Source organism: Nasonia vitripennis, chromosome 2 (assembly GCF_009193385.2).
Source record: "Nasonia vitripennis strain AsymCx chromosome 2, Nvit_psr_1.1, whole genome shotgun sequence".
Classification (NCBI taxonomy): domain Eukaryota; kingdom Metazoa; phylum Arthropoda; class Insecta; order Hymenoptera; family Pteromalidae; genus Nasonia; species Nasonia vitripennis.
This window is the reverse complement of record NC_045758.1, coordinates 6,195,004-6,205,388: the sequence shown is the minus strand read 5'-3', so window position 1 is coordinate 6,205,388 and position 10,385 is coordinate 6,195,004. Positions and strand designations below refer to the sequence as shown.

The window sequence follows — 10,385 nt, the reverse complement described above, 5'->3', positions numbered from 1 at the left end:
ACTGGCACGGCTGCGTTCATTCATCGATGCGTACACGCGCGCTCGAGTTTTTTTACTTTGTTGACGAGTTTCAGAAGTGATGACAGCTCGGAGAATTGGACTTTCCGACGATATTGATGCTTGGAGTTGAACTACGTATGCGAGGATTATCGGTTTATTAAAAATATTGCGGAATTTAACGCGAAATTTTAAGTCGGTGGTCTGAGTGTTGCATAGGTAGGGATCTGTTTTATCTAGGGAAATGGACGTAGGCAATGATTGCGGAAATGATTTTACGTATAACTGTGGCTAATTATATGAAATGCCTTTTTTCAGTTGTGGCGTGATTATCTAATCGTCTGTTATTTTTATTACTATACAGCTACCTATAATAAAATAACTTATTTCGAGACAATGGAGTATTCATATTCATGATAAGAAAATCGAGGACAAAATAAAACCGATATATCGACTTTTATCGTAAAATTATGGTTGCTAAAAAAATGATATCATAAATATTCCCGTTAATTTTCAATATTTTTTTTAATGAACTGGATAAATAAAAAAGTTTTTTAAATCAAAACAAATAGCCCTTTTTGTAAAAGGGCGCGCAGGGGGCGGGGCGGAATTATAGTTAGACCACCTGTCGCCGACCGCTAATGGTATAGGCGCGGAAGTCGCGTTTTTTTTCCGCGGCTTTTCTTGCACCTCGCACATCCGAAATTGTCAGTTGACAGTTGGCTTCGAGGCTGTTCATATCGGGGACCGGAAAGTCGACGCAGTATTCATATAGTTAAAAGGTAGGGCGGGTGGATGCCATCGGAAAATGTGAGAAAGTCGAAAGATCGCGAATGTCGTTGCATGTAACGCTAACGTATAGCGCGAACGGCGAAAAAAGGGGGAGGTGAAGATCGCGAAAGCCGTTGGGATTTGACCGCTAGAGAAGCGTCTTGGTAAACGCGAATAGTCGACGAATTGGGTATCGGGAGCATTAGTATGGTAAGTGATAGTTGGAAATGGGTTCGCGTAAACGTTTATTTCCGGAGAAATAAGTTTATGACAAGTCTGGTCCGATTAATGAGGGGGGAGGAGAGGGAGGGCGGCGGCGTCGGTTGCATCGAGCAGATCGGGCTAAGCGAAAACAGGCGAAAAGGATGGAATGGTCTAACGTATTTTTTTGACAAGGTTTTTTCTCAGCAATGAGACGTGAGTCGCGAGGGGTGTGTGGGGAGGGGGGGGGGGCGGCGGTGGCGGCGGCGGCGTCGGTTGCATCGAGCAGCTCGCGCTGCGAAAATAGGCGAAAAGGTTGGAATCTACTTAACGTATTTTTTTGAAGCATAAAGACGTTGCATTGTTCGTCTTGGTTAATCGGCCATTAGAAAATACTGCTCGTTAATAAAAGCTGTAATACGAGTATATCAGCGCTATTAGCACTAGATTGAAATCAATAACCAACATATATTTCTGTTTTTGCTTTCAGAGTGAGTTTCCGCAAGCTGTTGGTAAAAAATCCTCCATATTCACGGCGGCCATGACACTCGCGCATTCGTCACATTTTTCTTTGAGCGTCTATTCACTCCAGTCTTCGGTTAAAATTCGCTCATTTATGAGTGGATTCGAAGGGATCTCTGAAGTAGAGATGGCTTTATCGAAAAAGGTGACGAATGCAGGTGATTCCAAGTCATCATGGGGAGTCGGTGCCGGACGCGATGCAGTACTTTGCGGAAGGTAAGTGACTTCTCGTATTATTATATTATATTTATTGGGAATTAGGGATGATATACTTTTATTAAATTATTGCGAATGACATTTTGTTGAGGTTATGCATAAATTGGTTTTACCCCTTGATTTTGCCTTTTCGAGATAACCGTACAGGTTGTGATCTTTAATCAATCTCTCAAGATTAAGTTTTCGGTATTCCCAATTAGTGGCCACACGAATATTTCGATAGACTGATGGTTGGAAAAACATCGGTACACTGATGAGTAAGATGATTTGCGCCACGTATAAACCAACTTGAGTAATAATTTAAAAAAACGCGTATATCTAACAACTTTCGCTTTCTTTCCAACAGCGCATGTATACGGCGGCGGCGAGGGTCGCGCAAACTTTTGATAGAACTTGGCGGATGGAGTGTGGGGCTCGTTGGCCGAGCTGTACGCGAGGCTGTGCGTATAGACTGCGGGGAGGAGAAAAGAAAGTTTTCGCGAAGGAGGAAGCTGCGTGGAGCGTCACCGATCTTCCCTGAAATCCCCCGCTGCCTCGGACGAAGTTTCGTCATATAGATCGTGGAAGGAGAGACAAAGAGGGTAACGCGCGGCGCCGCCGATTTGGGAGCTATAATACAGCCAAGCGAGAAAGCCCGTTGAGCGACGGAACAAAAGTTCGTGCGCTGTACACAAGACGCGGTGCGGTAGGATTTCGTAATTGAAAATTTTTATATCGATTTACAATCATTTGTTGTTGTTTTTCGATTCTAAGAGTTTTACATCTTGTATTAATTTTCGTTTTAGATGATGAGGTCAGTACAATCCATCCAATTCATAGAGTTGAATTAACGTTGAACTTTGAAAGAGTTTGTTCGACCGTTGCTCGTACTCAAAGCGAATGGCAGGGATCGTGAAACAAAAAGCATTAAAAAATTAAGTTCGCCAGCAGTAGTTCGACTGTCGCCAAAAGTTCCGCGCCGACAGAGTTCACGAGGAGGCCAAGTGCAAGAACAGAGAGCGGAGCGAGAGAGACGGGAGAACGACTCCCGCGCGAGACTTTGACTCTCTCTCTCTCTCTCTCTCTCTTGGAGAGTATAGCTGCGGCGCGGGTGGCTGTTGGCTGCCGCGAGCAGTACCCGCTAAGCGGCCGTCTCGGCTGGAGCCGGGCTTGCTTGCGCCTTTCCCGCGACGCATTGCGCGCGCAGCCGGCTTGCACGTGAGCGTGATCCACCGATCTCGTGCGCTCATAAATGTATGCACTGTTTCGTATACGAGTTTGTTGATAAATCCTCACTAAGAGTAAACAGTAAAATCGCGTAGTTTTATGCGAGACATACATTGATTGCGTTAAGGGTATATGTGCGAGCTCGAGAAGTTTGCAAGAAGTTTGCGCGGTGTATACAGTGCCTCCGTCTCTCTCCCGATTCATCCCTACCGGGCTTCGAAGATTGTGCGCGCGCCTCGCTAGTCTCGTCCTCCTTCCACTTACGCCAGTAGTATCTCTTTCTCCCTGCTTGGACGCTCTTATTTAATTCCTTCGGTATCTGTGCGTCCGCGAGGCACGTGGTCTCCGGAGCTGCAGCGGCAGCATCAGTTTAGAGGCCGCTTTTCGGCTTTATCCTTAGTGGGATATTGATTTCCCCGAGTTTGAGACTCAGGAGCAAGGAGCCTACACGAGGAACTTGCAGAGAGGCGCGAGTAGCATCCCGCCAAGAAATTGCACCCCTTCGCGTTATACTCCGCTTCGTGTATAGAACACTTCTTGAGATTCTCGCATTCATTGTTTTTAATATATTCTCTCTTTAAACTAAGGTACTGGCAGGTCTTCAATGCTTTGGCGCATGCCGTTGACTTATACTACTGAGTTCTATATCTTCTTTGTTGTTTTTTTTTAAACGCTTAAAAGCGACGGTTTTCACAGAATAAAGTAAAGGGATGAAAAGGGAGATGAACACGTGAGCAAAGTGAATGCAAAAAGGGACAATAATAAGGAGGCTATGTTTAATCTTAATGAATGAAACGACCAGAAACTCCGAGTTTGTAATGATGTTACAAAAGACGTATTACAATGGTAGTGCAAGTGCTACATTTTTAAGACTAACTGTCGTCAGAAGTAGAGAGAAAACAAAATTAACCACTGGAACGATCAAAGGCCTTCTCTAACACGAGCTAATAGGTGAGTTTTAGTAAACTAGTAACTGTCACGAATAAGCACCTTGATTGTCTTATCGGCCTCTCCGATTACGTAATACAGAGGTATACTTGCGTGCGTTTATAGAAGAGTAGAGCTAATTAGTCCGTCATCGTTAGGTTTACCGCTAAAAGTACACCCGTCTCCTTCTGTTGTCTGTCGTTGGAATTCCGGCTGGGCGGCAAGTGGCTATTGCCAGGCGCTTTTATACTCCTCCGCGCGCCTGGTCTTTCAACCCCAATTTTTAGTTCGTTTTTTTACACAGCAGCCACGCGGCGACCTCGAAAAGATGCGCGTATATACCGGCCCCACCACTCGAGGGAGCTGCGAAGCCTGCGCTGCGGATTACTGAGTTAATCAAAGTTTTCTTTTTATATGAGCATCGTGTTCTCAGACCACCCGGATTTTAATACTGTTTTTAAATCACGTTTTGTTTAATTATTTATTGTTTCCTTTTAGGAATTTTTATTAGATCTGTTTACATATACAAAAGAGCTGATAACATACAAAAGATCTAAATTTTTATTAGATCTGTTTACATATGCAAATGATAACGTTTTTTCGTATTACCTTACATTTACGATCATTTGTTCTTTTTTGTTTAAAAAATATTTGATGCGAAAACTGATTTCGTATTACCATTTAGTATATCAAGCCGTACAAAAGAGGTATCGCACAAAGCGGTAGGGAGTAAAGAAGTGAGAGCGGGTGGTCTGTAATCGACGGATTTTTCCAAAATCATAATACTCGAAAGGTATTGCGCAAATCTTCCTCGATAAAAGCGCGACTGAAGCGCTTCCCGTTGGTACAGACATTGCCGGGTGTTTTGAGAGCTTTCGGTACATGGCGTGCTTTCCCAGTCGATAAGGTCGAGTTTTGCGCGTGCGCCCGTAGCTTGTTACGTTCATGGAGTGACTCACTGTCGGTTCGCAAACTGGCCAACACCATTTCAGAGGGTAATGCGCGCGAGCTTTTATCGCCGATAAGAAAGTTTCAACGCAGCTTTTGACGAACAAACTTTCCGCGTTCCACGATAGAAAGTGCTTCATTACAGATTTCGGTAGTCGTCAACTGGATTGTTAGTTCTCTCCTTATTATTAATTATTTGCCGCAGGTTTCCTGCGGCTAATCAGTGTAGGTGATACTTCTCAACTGTGATTCTTTTTTAATAAGTTGATGAGATTTTGGAAATGTGTATATGAGAGTTTATTGCATAAATGTTTTTGCATAAACGAATTATATTCATATATTCAATTTTAACTACTAGTATGCGACATAAAGATTACAAGAAAATACATTCGTCTCATTCATTCACTCGTACAGGGCAAAGTAAACATGAGATATAGCTTTTACATCATTGTAAGCCGAAGCTTACGTGAAGAGCCCTTAAAAACACATATCTTTTCTTTTAGGACTGCGCGCAGAAACGCTCCCGCGAGAGCTAGTGGAAAAAATCTGTTTGAGGTCTGGCTAATCCGGTATTAGGCCGGTGAAAACGTAGCGTTAAAATACCGGAAAGCCAGGACCTTAATCCGCTTAAAGAGATTTATTTAATACTTACGGTCGCCTGGCTCGCCTCAAACGCTCTCACCTCTGACCTGCGTCAACGCTACGATTCTTATATAATGTATGCACGCAAAGTGACCGCGCATTACAGTTTCTTCTGAATCTTTTAAGTGATATTCCATAAATTTCATACACACTTTTATCAGGAACAATGACTTTCAAACTAGAATCGAATAATTCCATAACAAAACGTCTTCTGTTTCATAATAAAGGTTATTATATCTATCGTTTAATTGATATTGATAGTTGAATTTTGAAATTTAATTATAATTGCGGTATAACTGCAGCAATTATTCCGAGCAAATCGTTAGTAATTCAAACATCTTTTTGCAGGTATAGCTAAACGTTTAGAACTCTGCGGTGAGCGTAAGAAACCGCAGATTTTATAAAAGTTAAAGAAAAGTTTTATGTTTGTATTGATTTAGGAGTTTTAGAAGTCTTTCAGTTTTATAATTCTTTTATTGTCTAAAAGGGGTTTTGAGAATAGACTACTTTTTTACCATAATTACTAGTAGTAATTCAACGATTGCCTTAAATAAAAAACAAATTTTGTGAGAACTTTCCGTCTCTCTGTAGCCTCTGGCTAGCGAAGATAGGTGTCGCATAGCCACTTTCTTCTTTCCTTCGCGACCATCCGCGCCCCGGTGCAGATATAGCGGTTCGTCATCTACGCTTAAACTGCCTTCTGTTGGGGGCCTGCTTGCAAATCCGCATTCCTTTTTCGAAGAAGCTGTCGTGTGAAAAGCACCTACAGTCCGCCGGTAAAAAGGCGTGAAAAGGGCAGGCCGTTGTAGTAGGTGGACTCTCGCAGCCCTTGGGTGTACATCCAAACATGCAACGAGTAGCAGCTATACTCTCGTAAGAGAGTCTCTCTCTCTCTCTCTCTCTCTCTCTCTCTCTCGCGCGCGCGCGCGGTCGTAGGGACGAGGTTAGGCTCTCAGCGCGCAGCATCGCGAGGGTTAGCCCTTGGGGCATTGTAACGTCGTAAATACGGCCTCTCTCTCCTTTCCTCTCTCCCTCTCACTCCACCCCCGCGGGCTTCATTCAACGCCGACGAGTCCGCGCGTAACGTCATGGCCATTTTCTCTTCGTATAGCTGCCGCGCTGCAAACAGAGGAGAGCTTCGCTCCGCTAGCCAGCGGCTAGTGCAGCGGCAGCGGCGGAGCTTTCCCAAGCTTGATTGCTGGATAGAGTGCGGTTGTACGTTTAGCGTGGCTAGTTCACGGAAAATCTCGACTCGACTCACTGCAGCACTATATACCGTACACGTTCTCTGTCTTTTGAGGCGAGCTACTCGGCTAACTTGATGTTGCCCGCGCTGTGCCCTCGAGGCTCGTCGTCCCGAGAGCAGCTCTGATTTCCTGCGACCTCAACTCCTCCTCGGTACTACTCGCTGTCTTTTACTATTATTTTTTTGCTCGACGAACTTCCCGCGTACGTATCCGCGCGTCACGCGCCTGTCCCGCCGAGATAATTTCTTCCCCGCAGCCAGCCGAAGATATCTCCTCGTAAGCGCGCGCGCGGAAGGTCCCGGCGTCTCAGCAGTGCGGGATATCGCTTCTCTCTCTCCCAATATCTAGTCGCGCTCACGGCTCTAGAAAGGGTTGCAGGCCGGAAGGGCTGCGGGGTTATAATGAAATATAGCCTCCGTTCCGCTTGGTATAAGACTGCATTAAGATTATACCTAACGCGAAGGGCTGCTACTGCTGCTGCTGCGGTATTGCTCTCCGTGCACACTGTGTGCCGGCTATAGAATAAGCGGAAGCGGGGAGCGCTGAAGCCGCCCCCACACCGCCGTCGATAGTTCCCTCTGTTTTTCTCCTTCTAAAATCGAAGTCTCCAAAATTCCGAGCTGCCTGCAATCGTAGACACTGCAGAACCCGAAAGCTCGTCGACGGGATGCTTCGGACGAATCGATCCGCTGGAAATTTCTCGGAAAAACGCGGGGGCTAATTATAAATCTGCTTGCTTTGGTATTTAACGGTGTGAAGGAGCCCTGCAGGAAAGCGCGAGGGGGAGAGAGGGAGAGAGAGAGAGAGAGAGAGAGAGAGAGAGAGAGAGAGAGAGAGAGAGAGAGAGAGAGAGAGAGAGCGAGTAGTGGCTATATCGAAGGGATAGAGAGCGAGGCTAAAGGGGTATGCGCGCGGGATTCCTCCTACAGTGTTTTAATCAAGCCGGATTTGCTGCGGCAAGTCCCGCTCGCGCGCGCGCTTCCAACTTTCATTTTAGCCTTAGCCTCTGCCTCACTCCAGTCCTTTCCTGATACGCTTTTCCCTCCATCTCCTGCTTCTCTGCAGCGCCGACAACGCCGTGCCGCCACTCCCGCGCGTAAGACGAGATTTCGATATTCCGCGCGAGAGCCGCGTGCATTAAAACGCTCCGGAGCCGCTGATGTGTTGCGGCGGGGGGCTGAACGCTCGCGCGCCTATTTCGAATGCGCTTACCCGGCGTGTTTTCTCAGCCGCGCAGATAAGACTTTAGCCTGAATGTGAAATTGCGCTGTATCGTGTACTGTATATGCCGTATGTGTAATCGACGTGTGTGCATCACGTGTGTGGGTTTGCGCGCGCGGCGAGGGAGAGAAAGTTTTAATAAACAGCCTATTCGAATCTCGGGCTCTGGTGGCTGCGACAATGGCGAGTTTATTTCCGGCCCGGCTGGAGCTACAATCCAGGCACTATAGAGTAATTAAATTCTCAAACCACTGCGCGGATTCCCGAGGAGGCGGCTGGAAACTTTGGCATATTGCATGTACACTGACCGGCGGCTGTAAGGAGCTGCTGGACCAGCCTCAAACCTTCTTCTCCCTCTCTACGGCTACCGCAGCCGCATCAGGGGAGCCGTAAACGCCATATTATTTGCCATATGCCTCCTTTCTGCCAACCCCCTGTCGTCCAGCTCGCGAATGAATGATTTTTCCTCGGCGATTCTCTCCTCGGTCGGTCATCGGGTCTGAAAAATTTCTCCTCGCGCTCGTCATTTTTCCCGCCGCACACACGGAGCTGGAACTTACGAAATTAGGAGTTAAGATGATCAAACGAAAGGACTTTCGACATGTTCAGCCCTTTACCGCGGCGGGGAAAGGGTCAAAGGGCTAAGTGAAATTAATAAAATCGAATTTCGCCAGATCCCCCACAGGGGACTCGTGAGCGATGTACGCTGGGCTCTCGATATTAGACGATGAATTTCATGCCTCGGCCGCTACGTGACTTTCCGAAAATATGCGAAATTCGCGTACGCGTATGTAAGGTCGCCCGGCGATAAATTTACTCACACGTATGCCGCGTTATTCACTGTATATCTGCGCACACCATGTGTATTTATTTCCTTGAATTATCGCTCCGCACCGCAGCTCGTATTATCTCTTTATCCCGAAGACAAACAAGTTCCGCGAATAGCGCCTTAACGATCGCGCTCCTCTGTTACTGCCCCGCGCGCCATCAAAACGTCCGCGGCCAAATAGTTGGTATAACGATAGCGACACGTCGTGAAACGGGATTTTTCGATACACCTGGAGAATTCGGGCGCGCAGTTTAACGCTCGCACCGCGGGCGTCATTGTCGGCTCATAAATACAACTCTCTTCGCGAGTATGTGCCTGTACACTGGCTTAGCGAGTCGGCCGCCCCGGCTTTGGACCGTAAAGCCCTCGGTAATTATTCACCCATCGTTAAATCGCTCGCCTACACGGCAGTAACAACTTCCGTATAGTCTCCTGTATAGTCTCCTCGTCGCTAATTGTTTGGCTGTTTTTTTTCTCTCTCGTTCATACTCGCCAGTGGAATTTGCGAGGCGCGATCGAGTCTAAATCATAATACATCGATGACGACGCGCGGCCGATGTTTACTCGGGGGTATACAACTAATTACTCTTGGGGACTTTAAATGAGAAGACGCGTGACTCGCATTCTTCGGAAAGTTCTTCTCATCGTCTATAATTGCTCGAAGCTGCGTGTGACGAATGCTATGCGGAAGAAGCCTGCGGTGGAAAAGTAGAAAACGCGTAGAAGCTCGCTTTATCTCGGCAGCGTTTATCTCATCGACGCAGCGCGTCTAATCCCGAGATCGCCGCGAAGTCAAAAAGCAACTAACTTAGTTTTACCTCGGCGAGTCGGAAGTTTGCGGCCGCCTTTATGCTTATCCTCGATCTTAGCTTAGTCTCTCGGCGACTCTGACTCTCTCCCTGCGCTATATACACACACGCGTTTTAGCATACGCGGGAGAGAGAGAGAGAGAGAGAGAGAGAGAGAGAGAGAGAGAGAGAGAGAGAGGACGGTTCGAACTTTCGATTTATGGCTCCTCGGGGGTTGCCGGGGCTCTGTGGTCAGAGTGACAGTTCGGCTGATTAGGTATGGGCTCTGCGCAATATTCCGCGTCCGAAGCAGCACCTGCGCCTTCGCCATGTAAGAAAACGTCCCGCGTATACGTGAAAATCTTGTTCTCGGCGAATCAACAGTTCTCGTGAACTATGCTAATGTGATCTCAGCGAGCAAAAAAAAAGAGTCGCTCGCAGATATGACGGCGTAATAAAATTTCGCGGCGGCCATTATGAGAGAGAGAGGGAGGGAGGAGGGAGTCTAGGAAAAGTTTAGTAGCGGCCAAACTTACTCGCGCTTCGGGGGGAGAGAGAGTGAGCGCCAAAGTCTGTGCGCACTGCTACTTAGAGGTCAAGTTTAAGGAGTCGCGCACGTCCTTGGACTCGGTTGCGCGCGAGCGAACTTTATGGTCAGATTAAATGGGCGGGTTCGCTGCGCTTTCGTTGGATATACAGTCAAAGACGCTCTGCCAATGCAAATCCCAGAGAGTCGTATGTGATCGGAAATAAGAATGGGCTGACTCTAGTACACACATGCGTGGCTCAATTAGGAACCCCTATGCCGTCGTCTGCTCCTTCTTTCTTTCCGCTATCTATCGTCGCCCGCACATGCCCTGGGCGCGCATT

The 10,385-nt window shown here is 46.9% G+C and overlaps 1 protein-coding gene across 7 annotated transcripts in view; it reads left to right on the top strand.

The window, feature by feature from the left end:
• Window positions 1-1,533: 1,533 nt before the first annotated feature.
• LOC100122454 overlaps window positions 1,534-10,385 on the top strand; it is a 206,622-nt gene continuing 197,770 nt past the window's right edge. The window contains exons 1-4 of one of the 7 annotated variants that reach the window (XM_031923874.1): window positions 1,534-1,707; window positions 1,908-1,964; window positions 2,054-2,392; window positions 2,493-2,500. The gene's annotated coding sequence lies outside the window, so the exon portion shown is untranslated. The remainder of the gene's footprint in view (window positions 1,708-1,907; window positions 1,965-2,053; window positions 2,393-2,492; window positions 2,501-10,385) is intronic. The other 6 variants (XM_031923873.1, XM_031923872.2, XM_031923866.1 and 3 more) reach the window with 6 other exon arrangements.